This window comes from Phlebotomus papatasi, chromosome 3 (assembly GCF_024763615.1).
Source record: "Phlebotomus papatasi isolate M1 chromosome 3, Ppap_2.1, whole genome shotgun sequence".
NCBI lineage: Eukaryota > Metazoa > Arthropoda > Insecta > Diptera > Psychodidae > Phlebotomus > Phlebotomus papatasi.
The window spans coordinates 15,270,271-15,285,308 of record NC_077224.1 but is presented as its reverse complement, the minus strand read 5'-3'; the positions used below and the strand labels follow the sequence as shown (position 1 = coordinate 15,285,308).

At 33.0% G+C, this 15,038-nt stretch overlaps 2 protein-coding genes across 11 annotated transcripts in view; one reads left to right on the top strand and one right to left on the bottom strand.

The window, feature by feature from the left end:
• The window catches only part of LOC129807826 (protein abrupt), a 169,800-nt gene that overhangs the window by 7,933 nt on the left and 146,829 nt on the right, over window positions 1-15,038 (top strand). For all 3 annotated transcript variants that reach the window (XM_055857352.1, XM_055857347.1, XM_055857361.1), the window contains exon 2: window positions 6,614-6,816. The gene's annotated coding sequence lies outside the window, so the exon portion shown is untranslated. The remainder of the gene's footprint in view (window positions 1-6,613; window positions 6,817-15,038) is intronic.
• LOC129807828 (voltage-dependent L-type calcium channel subunit beta-2) overlaps window positions 1-15,038 on the bottom strand; it is a 130,985-nt gene that overhangs the window by 57,187 nt on the left and 58,760 nt on the right. The gene's annotated exons all lie outside the window — the stretch shown is intronic.

Below are 15,038 nucleotides of genomic sequence, written 5' to 3'. Positions count from 1 at the left end.
GGAAATTCTAAACTTATTTTAATTCTTTTTTTTAAAGCTAGATAATATAAAAAAAGATAAAAAAGGGATAAAAGATAAAACAGCACTTTTCTTTTTTTGCAAGAAATACACATAATCTGTGTGGAACTACAGTGCCCGCTTCGTAATCCGGATGATTGGGAGACAATATGACAGATGTCCGCTTCGTAATCCGGATGGATTTTTTGAATTTGTTCAACGTCTCGAAAATATAATATAAGGTTTTTATTGTAGAATTAGAATAAAAGTTTTAAAGAAGATTAAAAAGACATAATTGTATAAGTCTATGCTATTATACTTCATTTATTAAATAAAAACATCACAGGATAGTTCCTTTTCATTGCTGAACACACATGCATACATAACCTCAAAAGTATTTTAAATGTAACCGTCGTGAACTTGTCCGGATTACGGCGATCCGGATTAGAAAGCGGGCACTGTATTTCTCTGTGTAGGCTATCTTATGACCTTTTAACGTTATAATAATTATTTGCAATAATGTCAGCACTTCGAAACTAACTTCCATTTTGATTGCTGTCAATCTAGTAAAATTTTAATCGTTCTGCTGACTTAATATTGAAATGTTTTAATAATAAATCTAATAGCGTGCCTCTAGTCAGGTTGTGCTACTTAGGATCTTTACTGTCTAAGGATAATAAAAAAAAGTCATTGAAGTTTCATATCTTTCTAAACTGAAAAAAACGTAAATATTAGGTAAATATTTCGACGAAAACGTTTAGATTTCAAATTATATTTAATTAATTGTTTTGCGAAAAATCTTCTTTCGCTGTATATGTTCCTTTATACTTTTTTATTAGCAGTTACTAAAATTTAAACTTTTGCGGCATTTAATTTCATTACACCTGAGAACTGCTTCAAATATTGCTCTGCAATTTTATTTATCAATTTCGTTTAGATTACCAAGTCATTCCTTTTTTGATTAAAGGGTAAAAACATATACGATGTTTGTCTGCTCTTAAAATGCTACATGGGTATATTTTTGATAAAAATAAAATAGTCGTTCCTAAACGATTTTAATTGTTGCACATTTTCGCAGGATTCTAAGACCTTTCCAATGCATAAATTTAAGATTCGGTTAATAACATTGCTTTCTTTAAGTAGAAACTTCTAAAACTAAAACTTGAAAAGCCTAAATAAAGTAATAATTCGAATGAGATCGGAGTAGGGTAAATAATTTTATTCCGAACAATACGGCATTCAGGACAAACCAATTTAGAAGTTAGGACCTTGATGATCTAGCAATAATTTAGATAAAGTAATTTAAAGATTAGTAAATTATTTTTTAACTTTGAGAAGATTTGAGAAGAGATCCTTTCAGATTATATGAACTATAAATTAATTTGTCTGAAATTCCAAAATTTTCTTTCATCAAGGAAATATCCTTTCAGAATATTTTAAAAGCCAGTGCCGGCAAAAATCCCGAAAGCTAAATTCCCGAATGGTCAGCGTCCTGATTTCACGATTTTGGCCTTTCTTTTCGGGAATTTGATCGTTCGGGTTTTCATCGAATTTGGGATTTTGGCATATTCGAGATTTTAGCTTTTACACATACATACATATGGAAATGGGGGCCTAAAATCAAAAAAGCTGTTAAAATTTTGTTGTAGATAATTCGGAAATCCTCATTTTTGATTTTGGTGAAGTTTCTGTTTCTTGTTACAGAAGTCAAAATCATTGCATTAATAGACTGTACTTCCCCTCCCAAACCTAGTTTTATCCTAGTTTAACATCACTATATCTTTCTAAGAAGGACTTTCTTTGTGTTTCTTCTTTTCTAGGAAAACAAAACAGAAAACAGAGAAGAAAAGAAATTGAAAAAAAAAATGATTTTTATTAATTCTTGTCCTACCCAAGTAGCAAGTTAAGTTAGCATAATGTTATTTGTATCATAAGATCAGTGTCATTAGTTAAGAATCTACATGTTATGATTTTAAAATGGGGAATGAACTCTACGTTATTATGAGGTTATTATTATAATAAAAATTACCATATGATTTTTTTTTTATTTATTCAAGTTAAAGGTGATTAAGTAAGGAGAATGCCCAAGATGCATTTTCTTCTCTATATTGTCTTATACAGTAACTGTTCTCTAAGTACATTGGTAAAATAATTGGATCCTTTTGCAAATGATGGATCAAATTTTGATCTTTGAATGCACATTTATCATAATAGAACATGTTAATTTGATCCATCCTTTTCAAAGGATTAAATTTGTGTCAGTTTGACCCTTTTATTTTTACCAGTACAAGGCGTTATATAGAACCAAAGTTTTTATAATCTGCTTATAGCGCTCTTGGTCCTGTCACTGAGAGACTAGTAAACGTAAAGCGATGTACTCCTCTGTACTCTTCTTTGGGGGTCAGAAAAATCACTTATTCTAACTTAGAACAAAACATAAGTTTATAAGGCCCTAAGACAAATTTTTTTGACACCGGTGTCCCTATCGTCCTTTAAGGGTTAAGAGGCTTAAAAACTTCTATAAGATTTTTAATACAAATTTTTCCATCTTTTTAAATGTGCATTAAAGGATTTGTCAAAGTCTTGGTTCTAAACTCAGAACTATCTCAAGTCATTTTAATTATGTTTTAATAACGTTTTCATGACCTTGTGTGTATGATATAAAATTTTACTGTCTAGGTATGTTCCTCAATTCTAGAAAGTTATGTTATCCTCTAAATAGTCCGAAAAATTAGTTTTTATTTTCGGCACACCGGTGTTCCATTCGTCCTTAAAAGGTTAAACTATTAGCCATTAACTCCAAGTATCTATCATTAACCGTTTGGACTGTAAGGCCAATGCAATCAGGCCAATAAGGTTACGATATTCTTGTTAAATAGCAGATTTGTACTTTTCTCTTTTTTTTTTTTAATAATGATCGCTTTGGGGGTTGGAACACAATTCAAAATCGATGGATTATATTTATTGCTTTCACTGTAGAGTTGGAGCTATAAAAAGAAACTCATGTGGTTAATTAAACCAAAAATTCGACAATAAATTAATTCTTTTCTAATACCATCAATTTCAGCGAAAAAGACAAGATTTGGAAGAGAGAGAGAGAGGGAGAGAGAGGTGGGCTGTGGTGAGTGGAAATCTCCAGCAAATTGCCACAGAATTTTTATGTGTCCGTGTGATTATTCTTAAATTTCATGGGTATAAAGAATTTCACTTCAATATATTTTATAGCATTCACTGTGCCCCTTTTTTTTGCTTCCTTCCATCCTCATGACGCGAGATTATAACAAGTTATCGTGTCTTGTACATTTTATATATTCTGAAGTGTTTGGTGGGTACCCGAAAAATCTGCTGCTTGGTAAATGATGCAAGATTGCGGCGAGACAGAACAAATAAACTAATTGAAGGCACCACACAAGTTAAAATAATATAAATTGCATCGCCAGCATGATACATCAATCGAAATGTGTGTGAGACCGCGGAATATCATATGGACACTGTGAAGGAGTTGTCTTGCATGTGGTTGAGGAGTTAACCTTGACTTTGAGAATTCTTTCTGCAATGGGGGGCAAAGACAAAAAAAAAGAGCATAACACCGTTCTCAAAAGCCCAAAATGCAACACAGAATAAAATTGAGGCCGTGCGGAATTGACGCGTTCTGTGTCGGGTGGATTTTTCTTAGTATATTATATATATGTACATTATATATGCTGAGACAACCCGACGAAATACTCAAAACCATATATAATCACAATTACATACTTTCTTGTTTATAATCTCTCTTCCCTTTCGTTCTTGGCGAAAAGGAAGAGTCTTTAATACCGAGAAATACTTGGTTTCAGTTGTGTGAAGCTTCTTGTTGATTAAAAGTTTCAGGGTTGGACAGACTACTACCTTAAAGTTTAGCGCAAAGAGGTGATTTCTTATCTTCGTAATCCCTTGGGAGAAGCTTTAGCTTAATCTTGTATCATCAGGTTAAGAAAATTGAGGGATTTCCTCTTGATAACCTCAGAAATTATCCATTTACACGTGTTATTCCGAACTGTGAAGCTCTTAAGAAGGATGAAAGTTAGCCTGTCTTCCTGTCTTTTAGCAAAATACTCAATTGTAGAACCTTTAGATGTGAGGGGTCTGATACTTCAGAAGAATTTAAAATTCAAGATCCTTCAAGAAAGATCATAGTCCAAAAGGATTCCGTTGATCAGAGCGGATGAAAATGATCGAAATAACAAGCCGCGTACAGTGGTACTTTGAAATTTTCCTCATTTTGGTTCTTTCAAAAAAGATTAACATTTGAGCGTATACTTCTGGATCTGGACAACTCTTTAGGTAGCCTACCCCCTCTCTCTATTTTGTCTGTATCGCAAATGTAATACATCGCTTGGCAAGATTGTATCACTGTTTCGATTTCTCTATATAAATTCGGATAAAACCTCTATAAACCGGGCAGTATATGGCTTAACGATCTCTTCTAGAACAGTTTATTCTTTAACTATCGATTTTGACCAATTACAGGGTGTTTCAGGTTATGCACATTTTCGGGACCGAAAATATCGCGCGAAATGGACTTATGCACCCAGAAAATTTACATACCCTTAGGAGATTTCTTTCGAATAAGTTGACCGTAGAAAGAAAAGATTCAACCATTTATAAGACATGGATTATAAATAGTACGTTTTCTCCTCAGTTCTTCAAAAAATTGATAAATTATTCAAATCATTTACCTAAATAAAATAATTTTTTCTGGTAAAATAGGCATAAAGTGTTTTAACCCTTTAAGGACGAGAAGGTCAAAAATCGAGGGTAAAAAAAATCATTTTTTCTGACTTTTTAGAGCAATACACAACCTTAGATGACCGTAGGAAAAATTTCATTTTTGGGTCACCGGTGACTCAATCGTCCTTAAAGGGTTAAAATATCTTGCGTTATACAATAGTAAACATTTGGACGTATTTTAAAAATTATTTCCCAAAAACCTTTATAAGGAATTATGTATTCAAGGCTATTACATTGTTTTAACGAAAGGAAGGGAAAATAGGTGTGATTAGAAGGAATTACACCTAAAAAACGGTTTTAATAATACGGGTTTCAGATCTAAGGCTTAGCCATATGGCTTAACTTCTCTAATTACTTATCAATCGATATTTTTTAGAAAATTCCAACTCTGATTTGGATTATTAACCCTTTAAGGACGATTGGAACACCTTAGACACATTTTTCATTACAGTGAAATCATTTATTGGTATCGTCAGAAAAATTAACTAATTTTTTGCTATTTTTGTTCCTATCGTTCAGGGACAAAAAATACGCCAAATTCAAAGGTTAAATGTAAGACGTTTCACAAGTTTTGTTTATCGGTTTCATTTTTATTGCTGATTTTCGGTCAGCGAAAATGGTCTCGTCGTTGAAGGGTTAAAAGCGAATGATCTATTAGATTCTGAAAAAAAAACAATAAAATTGGTTGCTATTTAGAATTTTAAGATTTTCGGAAACTGGGCTCAACCTCTAGTCTGTAGACTGCTTATCAGAGACGCCCAATTATAGGATTATCTCTAAAAAAAAAAAAACATTTTTTTAAACACAAAGAACTGTGGTTCCCTCGAATATTTACAAAAATCCACTTTTTATTAATTTGATCTTACTCAAAAAAAAATCAGTAAAATCCTAATTTAGACCTTGAAGCAAAAAAAAAACACTAAGGAACAGGAACTGTTTTTTCGAGGAAATTCTTTTTTTTATAGACTTCTTACACCGATTTTAACAATTTTTATGGATTTATACAAAGCGATATAAAACCGTTCTAATGTATCTGAGGAGCTGTTTCAGTGCTTGAACTTCGTTAAAAAAACGAATGAAACGGATAGTATGATCTTGAACTTTAAGGGAGGTTCCTTGAAGACCTCAATTCGTTATTTTTGCCATTTGGTCTCTAGAAGCTGTTATTTTAAAACTTAATCTAAGTTTAAGTGAGTGAGTCAGTGTTTTTAACCAACTCAGGGAACTCTCTCTTTCTTACATTGTCGTGTAAAATTCTTATAGAAATAGAAAATTATAGAACCATGTACTTAGTATTAGTCTTATGAGTAGTTCACTGATTTATAAGGCCTTTGTTTCAAAAGTGACCCATCAGCAATTCCTGTGATTAGACACATTTTACTATTCCTAGTGGTTGTAAAATCTTAATTTATTTAGAATAAAATTTATCACAAATTGCTTTTTAATTTTATTCACTAAAACTGTGCATTATTGCCCTATGTATTCTCTTGATCAATTTAAAAGCTTCGTACGGCAAATATTAATTATTTTATCTTATTTTCTCAGAAGTGCATTTCAATACATCTCATTTATATTGCTTTCATTAGCTCACATAAATTAGTAATCTGTTATCTGCAAGCAAAGAACTTTATTCCTTTAATAATGGTCATAGTAATATTTATTTAACTACAAAAATAAGAGTCATCCCTTTTACAGTCGCGAAAATGGTTTAAAAGAAAGAGAAACGGGAATAAAGATATAGGAAACATGTGGGAAATTTTAGCGGATTAATAAAGACAATGAATCTTACAACTCTAGATCGTGTAATTGTTTTATTAGTAAGGCTTGGTTATGTTTTGTTTTGCAGAACATACTGAGTCGAGGACCATTAGAATGACTACTTCGCATTTGTTTGCAAGAATTGCAAGAGATGCGAAAAGTTTGGACATATTGAAGATGTTTGCTGGATGATTTCAATTGCGATTTCATTGCTGTTTTAAATGTTCAGAAGAACATCCTGAAGATAAATGTTCTTTCGTGCAAATGCATCATAATGCAGTAGCTGCTAATGTAAGTACCACAAAACTTGAGCACGCTTTATTGATTTCATCTCTGAATCGTTTTTTTTACAAAGCGGTATCACAATCAGTTGCATATGTATGCCTTATATATATAAAGTGAATGTATATAAGAATGAGAGAAAAGGGAGATGATCATAATTTTCAATACGGACAACTTTTAGCCAAGGTCAAGGGTAGAAGAATGTCTACCCAGAATTATTTTGCACTGCTGCAAATAAATTTAGCGCGAAGTGCCTTTGTGGAGTATTCTTAACACTGTAAATTTTTTCCATTTTAACGTCTCACTGACTTTTCGACACTTTTATTATAAAATGCCCTGTCTGACCCAATTGTGATTCGATAATTTTTTTTTTAATTTTATTATTCAATATTTTAATAATAGAATTTGAATGGGTAATTAACAAGTAAACAGGTGTGTCATGAATGTATCATTTAATGTGGGGCCGAAAGAGAGGAACTCTAGGCCAGAACTATAACACACAGCCGGTGTGAAAGAACGGGAAACGGAAGTGGAAAAAATACGTAAAAATTTTCAATATTAGAATATATTTATTGGATGACCGGAGTATTTTTTATTTGAACACATCATCACTATAATTTCTGTCTACATTGGTATGTACTCAAGGGGCAATTCACTAACAAATTAGAATACAATTCTTTGCGAATATTCAAATATATTGAAAATGTTGTGAATTGTATGCGAATATTGAGAAATTCACGAATATTGCGATTATTTTGCAAAGATTGCAAATCCCAAAAATCATTAAGAATATTTCGAATATAGAGGATACTACAAATATTTTGCGAATATTACGAATAAGTTTGGAATATTGCGATTATTAAGAATATCACTGGTATTTTACGAATACTGATAATCCTGAGAACATGTCTCAAATCATAAAAGGATTCAAAATATTACTAAATACAGTGAATATTAGGAATCGTTTGGGAATATTTAGAATATTACAAATATATATTCAGAAAAGTTAGGTTTGCCAAACCCGATGTCACTCTTTCGTTAATCTGGTGCCCTCCCAACCCGGGAACAGTGATCGAAGCATCACCTTGTCCGTCATCAGAGGCTTTTTATTCTGTTTTTTTTTTTGCGGACAGGGTACTGCGACAACCAGGTGCAAGCCTGATTCACAGGCCTCCTTACGTAGGATACTTGGATTTTTGGGGTGGTTTACGGTTCACCAAAGACTTTTTGTAGACGCAAAGATGCCACTTTCCAAACAAACTGTAGCCAGTTCTTAGAACAAACTGCGGCCATTCCCTATCCGTCACTTGGGACGCGCCCGATGGGTACCCCAACTAAATATTGTGACGAATTTACCTCATAAGTGGCTAGGGTTTAGTAAATTATTCAAGATAGACCCCCTCCCACCTCTACAATGCACCCTGGGGTTCTCTATAACCGAAAACACTTATTCTGGGACGAAAATTCCAGTATATTCGCTTAGGTGAGATTTTTACGCTTAAGCATATACTTTGGGAGGGTAACACATATACAGGGAGACAATGTCTAGAAAGAAATAGGGAAAGACCTGAATCTCCTATCCACAGTACAGACTTGTCTGCTGTGTATGCCAAAATCTTGGCCACAGGTCAATTGTCTGGGGTATCGTTCACTTGGTTCATGGTGAGATTCTCAGCTGTCAAATGATCCATACAGACTGTCGAAAAATGAAGATATTTGCGAGTGAAATGATAGTGATGGTTTATATTACTGGTGGTACATGGTGCAAGAGCTACCATCCCTTTTACGCATTCTGGTGATCCACGGAGGGATCTTCGCCTCCAAAGTGATTGAGGGAAGCTCTTGGGGATGCAACAGCCCTGTTGACTCTTGCCAGGTAATGCACTCCTTTCTCCTCTTCGTTTCTGAGGATGGATTCTCCACGACTTCGTGGTTCACGCGCCAACATTTGGGCGTTTGGTGTGGCAATCTATTTTGGGGCTTCTTGAAATTTAGGAAACAGATCATCTTCGACCAGGAGATAAAACATGAGGATTATCCATTCTATCCCCAGGACTCTAGAGATGCTCCAATGGCTACCACCAGAAAGAGAATGTTCTTTATGAGTCATCTTAGAAAGCTTTTAATCAATTATCCGGAGCATAGATCAACCCTAACTAACTTTGCACCAATTTAAGAATTAAATTCAAGGATATTGTTCTTAGTTTGGGACAGAAATTAGGTAATAAAGTATCAATATGCAAAGTCACGTTGTTTTTACTTCAAGAAGGTCACACATTGATTTCTTCCGTTTCTCCATCCTCTAGGGAGTAGTAGGTCCATCAGGGTGAATTTCTTACAGAGTTTGGTATTTCTTTAACCATCCACGTAACAATATTTTGGGAATATTTTCCGAATATTATGAGCAATATTAAATAATTGTTATTATTGAGAATATGACTAGTACTTTATTAATGCTGATGTGATAACCTTGAGAATACCTTGCGAATACTTTGAATATTAATTAGGCAGGGAATATTAAGAATATTTCACGAATATAGAGTTTATAAAGATTCTTGAGAATGTCTCTGATATTTTTTGAACATTGATAATCTTGAGAATGTCTTGTAAACCATGTCTGTATTGCGAATATTAATAAGGAAGAGAATATTAAGAATATTTTACATACATTCAAATATTTTGTTCAAATTCTAAATATGATGAATATTTTTTTAGATATTCCGAATACTGATAATCCTGTGAACCTCTTAAGAATACTGAGGATATTACAAATACAAATATTTTGCATTTATTTAGAATATTACTGATATTTTGCGAATATTGATATCATGAGAATATTCTGTTAACCGTGAGAATATTGTGAATATCAAAAATATTTTTAGAAATATTCCGAATTATGAATATCATGAATATCGCGAATATCGAGAATACTACAAATATTTTGGGAATTATCGAAATATTTGTAGAATATTAATTCAGAATAATGGGAATATTACAAATATTGGTAACATCATGAATATTTTACAACTTTTAATCATTGAAAAATTGTAAAACTTGACAAGAATTCCATAAAAACGAATATAGCACACCAATGTTTACCCATTGAAATGCCCCTAGTATGAACTAAAATTTCTTTTATCTCTGCCTTCAATTGTATGCTATATGCTCTCTTTTTTTATTCACCACTGAAGACTGACAGACAATTTTCAAATGTACACCACCCCTCCTGGTATGCCGACAGTAGAATATTCGATTTACAATTTTGGCAATTTGCATTCATCCATTCAAGTTTGTTGGTTTGTATTTTGTGTTGAATTATCGAACAAACATTTTTTGCTGGTCGATGTCTTCTTTTTTTTATTGTTTTTACTTCTCTGTAAAATAAATTCATGTCTTGTCTGCAACTAATACTGCCGGGAATAAATATCGAGACACCACGGCGTAGATGCATTAAATTAATTATTTCACCTCTCTCAAGCTCTCTTTAGTAGAATATTTCCATTCCCCACCCACATGATCATTTTTATCGTGCTCAGACAATCATTCATTTTGGCATCGAAATATAAGACCAACAAAAAAAGGAAAGTTTCATTGCGCGACCCTTTTTTTCTTAATGCAAAATTCTTGTTCTCTTCAATGAAACTAACCTCCATTGAGTACATAGTTTGATCTCCTGGTCAATTTTCTGACTCACTCTCCCGGGCCACAGGAGGAAACTACTAATTATTATCTATATAATTCCTAATGTGTCTAGAACATCTTGCGCCGGGTTCTTGTGCAAAATGCGCATCTTGAGGCACTCGCCATTGTCTGTCTCTCGTTTCTCAAATTCTACCCCTCAAGCAAATGTGTTTGTGTGATACATTCGAGTGAATTTAAAATTCGCGACCAACAATTCTTGGAAATGCCATACTCTCTGCTCCGTTCCCTCCTTCGCAACTCACAACATCACCAGCAAAAATCATTATTTTATAGGGTTATACATTTAGAGAGGGATCTGTGCATTTTGGTAATTTAAAACGTATTTTCGGGAGTTATTCTTTTTTGTCTTTTCATTAAAAATAACCCATTAAACACGTCACTGCAACGATATGCGTATGATTCTATTCGATGAATAAGCTAAAAGTGTTACTTGGGCATTTGTGTGGAGAGTATCCTGTTTTAGTTGGGATTGTGCCCTAGACACACTTACGACTTAAGCCGAGAGACGACTTTTAGTGAAAAATGATGGAAAAGAAGTTTAACCATTATATGGAATATAATTACGCTAAGCCGTCTCTCGGCTAATCTTCAGGTCTGTCAAGGCCCTTATGGTATTTTCCCTCTGTTATGAGAATATCATGAATTTTCGTTCAATCAAATATACTAGATCCCGGCATTATGCACATTTTCGAGACCGAAAAAAAAACGCGCGAAATGGCATTATGCATCGAGAAAATTTGCATACCCGCAGGGGCTTTATTTTGAGTAAATCTGCCGTAGAACGAAGTAGTGCAAACTTAAAGATTCAACTGTTTAATACAAATGCATTAACAAACAGTACCTTTTGGCCAGAGTTCTTCAATAAATGGTTAGAATATTTAAAAAATTTACCTTAATAAAAGAAATTAAAGTTTTATTCTGAAAATGTTTTCAAAATATCCCGCTTCGCAACTTAGTATACATTCAGGCGTATTTCAAAAATGATTTCATAAATTGACTCCCAAGGGTAGGCAAACTTGCATAATTGTATGTGCATAATGCCGTCAGGTGCATAATCCCGAAGGACTTAATTCCGGGACTGAGTGCAAAAGCTTGAGAATTGAAAATTGAGAACAGTTTTCAGCGCCACTTGCGGAAGAAAACAGTGCCCCGACGCGGAGGAAAGTTACCATTGTATTATTGATGCGGGTGATTTTGTCCTTTGTGGGTGACTTTGCCCCTTACTGTTCGTAAGCTTTTCTTTAATTCTAATGTTTAGGAATGATCCTCCTCGATTAGGCATTGTAGATCGGATCGGTAAAGACCATCATTAAATGTTAGAATTAAAGAAAAACTTACGAACAGGAGGGGGTCAAATTTAACTGCATCTATGGTACCACAAAATTACCATAAAGTGACCATAAAAGTATTCGTTGTCCTTAAGAAGTGAAAATCTATTTCTGTTACAAAAAAAGTGAAGCAATGCTCTCGAGATTGAAATAATAATAAAAAAAATAACAGGAAATACCGAAGAGAGTGCATGAAAGTTTCCATTCATCTTCCGATAATGAATATAGCAAAAGAAAATCAAAACAATAATTACTTTTTGTAAGCTTTTGCAAATTAAGAAAGAAAAATGCTGGAATTTGAGCTTGCCATACAAATAATTAATTAACAAAAACGCTTTTGTTTTTAGGTTAGTAACGTCTCCGGTATTTTGTCGTTTTTGCGACTATTTTTTGTAGCACTTTGTGTTTGGGAATTCTCTAAGTCCATTACACTTCACAACATATTATTATTTAATCAATAATAATAATTATAGGGAAGTCTTTCAGGTTTCGCACCTACTTTGGCTTTGAATACTTCATATTTTTTCAATATTCTCTTATGAATGTGACACATCTAAGGCAATATTTTTAAATACCTTGTATTAAGTCACACATTTACTAAATAAAATTAGGTCAGATTCATAAAAGGAGTATGGGAAAAATATGAAGTGTTCGAATCTAGAGTGTGTGCGAAGCTTGAAAACCTTCCCCTACAGCAAAGCATTCCATGGATAAAGAAGGATAAAATTACCAATCCCAAGCCTAGGTACTTCTCCTTTTGGGGCAGTTTCAGAATGTTAATATTTTTTTCTAAATTCTTTGCTATAAGGAACATGAATTGAACTTAGGCAAACTGAATATTTTTTGTTCTTTGGCTATCTAAAAATATATAATCAAATTTCTAGATATAAATTTATTATCCTAAAAATAAGACATTTTGCAATGCCAAGTGTGTCATCAAGCGGAACTACCCCACCGACCCTTAATTAATTAGGAATACTTTAAATGAGCCGGAAAAAATTAAAATCAGTCAACAAAAATTAAATTTGATCAATAACTCAACTTAAAACTGAAAAGCAGAAGCAAAGCACCCCCTACTTTGCGAAATGCTCGCACTCGTAAAAACTGTTGTTAGAGAATACTAATCAGTTTTTGTTACTTTTTTGAATGATTTAAAGCTTGAATATTTATCTCAAAATTAAAGTTGGTTATAATGCTTTTCATTTACAGAAACTCTTGAGAACAATTTTCTTGAATTGTTTTTTTTTATTAACTAATTTTCATTGAGAAGAACTTTTATTTAGGCTTCAGACCTATATCAAGAGTAAGGGGGGAACAAGAAAAAAGACTTTTATTTGAGTCTAAATTAACCAAATATATCGATCAAAATAGAAAATATGGAATACTGCAATATTTTGAGGTTATATAAAATATTTTACAGAGCTCGTAAGCCACTTTCGGTATCATAGCAAATTTAAATAGAAAAATTCGTTATTTAAAACCCTTAAAACCAGAATTTATTATCATTATTACAGTCAAGTGTGCTAATCCGGGCGCTTCGCTATCTGGATCGTTTATGACTAAGTTTGAGAAAAAGCAAAAATAATATTTTTATCCATTAAATAAGTGAGTGTAATCGACTCCTTTGAAACTTGTGCCAGCAGGATTCTTCACTAAAAATTTTCGGGTCAGTAACATTTTCACTAATGACAGCTGGTTGATTGAAACCTTTATTGTTTTTTCCTTGTGAAAAAAAGTATTTTGAATCCAAAGGTTTAATTAAAAGTGAATTAGCGAAAGGCGACCCAGTTAGTGCATGCTGACTTATTTCAGTATTATCATTATAAATTTTCCTTAATATTTTTGATAATTTTTTTTTCATACTCTGTTTATGAATGAAACAGTGAATAATTCTATAGATTTAGAAGAATTAAAAAATAATTTCATCAGTCCAAAAACAAGCGGTTAAGTAGCACTCATCAGAAAACGATCCAGTTACCCCACCTTACTATAATTGTAAAAATGTACAGGAAATTCCAAAGATATAGAATGTTTCTATCTTGGAGGTTATGTTCAAAATGCTATATAGAAAACATGCGAAACAACTTTGCTCTGATTCTGGTAAAGTTCAAGTATTATACTAAACGAGCTTTTGTTTGAATAAAAATCGTTAAAAATTAAAAGTAAATTTCGTGGAAATGCAAATTTGTGAATTATGAGGTTATGTTTTAGCTGAGATTCTTTACAATCTCGGATTTTGTGGTCACAGGTGAAATCCGACCTCGTCAGATGGGGCCCAAATTTTGGGTTTACACGTTTTGACACCCGCACTGAGAAAAAAAGAGGGTGCCATTAACTTTTTTTCTTCGTAACTTTAACACTTTTTAGGTGTAAAAATATATCAACATTTTTTTAAGGGTAAAATTAACATGAAAAAGGGTTAATTTAACCCCTAATACACCTAAAACTGGTAATATTTACACCGATTTCGGATCAATAATGCAAGGTAAAATTAACATTTCCGGAATGTTATTTTAACTTTTTCGGATTTCTCTCAGTGCGTAGATCACCAATATCCCTTTGCGCTAAAAATCTATTTTCGTGGACGATCCGTCTCGACAGAGTTATCGACAAGCGATTTTCGGAAAAGGTTAAATGTTGATGGGTGGCTAGAAGTTGGTGATGTCAGAGGTTTAATTGGTTTGTATACCAGTGTACACATTTATTGGGTTGTGTCATTCGAAAATTGGATCCAAATGATCATAAAAACTGCATGAAAATATGAAAATCTTTACTAGAAAATGAATTTATGAGCCCTAGAACTGTTGTTGAAGTCTTGCAAAATGGAAAATAATTGAAAATTTAGACTTTTGATGAGAATATGTGCATTTTGTATTTTATTCCAATTTGGTATTCTACGTGATTTTTTAGTCTCGGGTTTTAAAGTGTTAAATATCACTTAAAACAACTTAATACGATTCGTATACAAAGATACATTTGACAGGTCATGCCAGATCAGTCGGGACATTTTGGCAGCGTGGGAAAAACGCGAATACTTCGACACTTTTGCCCAACGCATAATGACTTTTGTTTAGTAAACATGTTTTTGACATTTCAATGAAAGTGAGTGAGATCTAGATCTAGTCATCTCGCTCATTCTCATGAGAAATTATGAACACATGTTTATAAACAAAAGTTATTGTGCGTTGGTCATTATTCTGA